Below are 2,300 nucleotides of genomic sequence, written 5' to 3' on the forward strand. Positions count from 1 at the left end.
GGTGTTGAAATTCAAATCAGCTGATGACACCAAGATGGTTGACTTTGTGCCTGGCGACTCATCCAAGCAGTTCATCATCAGTGCGAACTTGGATCCGAAATAGGAAAGCGCGCTCATCGAGTTCATCCATGAGAACCGGGACATCTTTGCATGGAAACCTTCAAACATGCCGGGTTTCCCGAGGGAACTCGCTGAGCACACTCTTAATATTGATACAAAATTCAAACCTGTCAGATAGTTTCTCCGACGGTTCAATGAAGAAAGGCGCAAGGCCATTGGAGAAGAGGTGGCCCGGCTCTTGGTGGCCAGGTTCATTGTAGAGGTCTTTCACCCAGAGTGGTTAGCTAACTCGGTGCTTGTACTTAAAAAGAATGGCACTTGGCGTATGTGTGTAGATTACACCGATCTGAACAAGGCTTGTCCGGCTGATCCTTTTGCCCTCCCCCATATTGGTCAGATCATTGATGCTACGGCGGGTTGTGCACATTTGAGTTTCTTGGATGCTTATTCCGGTTATCATCAGATCAAGATGGCGGTCAAGGATCAGGAGAAGACAGCTTTTATTACTCCTTTTGGAGTTTTTTGCTATGTGTCTATGCCTTTTGGGCTTAAGAGTGCCCAGGCGACTTACCAACGGTGTGTGCAGAATTGTCTTCACAATCAAATTGGGCGTAATGTTCATGCTTATGTGGATGATATAGTGGTAAAATCCAGGAAAGAGGAAACCTTGGTCACAGATCTGAAAGAGACTTTCGATAATCTCCGGGTCTACAAAATGATGCTTAACCCAGCCAAGTGTGTTTTTGGAGTCCCAGCCGGCAAGCTCTTGGGTTTTTTGGTGTCTAACCGAGGTATTGAGGCTAACCCGGAGAAAATCAAGGAAATTACATCCCTGGCCCGACCAACATGCATCAATGACGTTCAATGACTGGCGGGCCGTGTTGCTGCTTTGAGCCGGTTCATAAGCCGGTTAGGGGAGAAGGCAATGCCTCTGTATCAGATGATGAAGAAAACAGATGATTTTGTTTGGAGCGATGTTGCGAACTCTGCTTTTGAAGATCTGAAGACACAGCTTGCTGAGCCGCCGGTCCTGGCTGCTCCAATTGAGAAAGAGCCGCTGCTGTTATACGTAGCCGCCAACTCACGAGCTGTTAGTGTGGCTATTGTGGTGGAGCGCAAGGAGACTGGCAAGGAGCATCCGGTTCAACGGCCGGTTTATTACGTTAGTGAGGTGCTAATTGAATCCAAGCAACGATATCCACATTGGCAGAAGCTTGTATATGGGGTGTTCATGGCAAGCCGGAAGCTTAAGCATTATTTCCAGGGACATCCAATCACCATGGTTAGCTCTGCTCCTTTGGGAGACATCATTCAAAACAGAGAAGCCACTGGGCGAGTCACCAAGTGAGCAATTGAGCTTGGGTCTCATGGATTGAAGTATGTGCCACGTACTGCGATCAAATCTCAAGCACTGGTTGACTTCATTAATGACTAGACAGAGATGCAGATGCCAGAAGAGAAACCAGACAACACGTATTGGACTATTCATTTTGATGGGTCTAGACAGTTGGAAGGCTCGGGGGATGGAGTTGTGTTAACCTCTCCGCGAGGTGACAAATTTTGTTATGTATTATGATTAATGTTTCCTTGCACTAACAATGCAGCAGAGTATGAAGCCTTGCTCCATGGTCTTCGAGTAGCAAAAGAGATGAGTTTGAGCCGGGTCAGATGTCTTGGCGACTCAGATCTAGTGGCTCAACAGGTATCGGGCAAGTGGGATTCCAAGGACCCTCTCATGGTGGCTTATCGCCGGGAGGATGATGCTGTTGCAGGGCACTTTAAAGGCTATCAGGTGGAGCACATTGACCGTCGAAAGAACAAAGTGGCTGATGCCTTAAGCCGGTTGGGGTCTCAGCGAAAGCCGGTACCACCTAACACCTTTTTGGATGTTTTGCATAACCCCTCTATCAAATTGCCCACAGAAGAAGATTTAGCTGTTCCTGGCCCGGAGGCGCAGTTGGTGGCGGCTCTCCATATCATCCCAGATTGGACAGTAACGTTCTTGGCTTACATGACCCGGGGAGAGTTGCCAGCAGATGAGACCCTGGCTCGACAGATAACCCGGTGGTCTAAGTCAATGACGATTTCGGATGGAGAATTATACCATCGCAGTGTCTCCGGAGCATTTCAGCGGTGCGTTTCCCCCGAAGAAGGTCAAGAAATACTTCGTGAGATCCATGAAGGCGATTGTGGTCATCACGCCGGGTCAAAATCTCTGGTGGCCAAGGCTTTTCGTCACG

The sequence above is a fragment of the Triticum urartu genome, chromosome 2 (assembly GCF_003073215.2).
Source record: "Triticum urartu cultivar G1812 chromosome 2, Tu2.1, whole genome shotgun sequence".
NCBI lineage: Eukaryota > Viridiplantae > Streptophyta > Magnoliopsida > Poales > Poaceae > Triticum > Triticum urartu.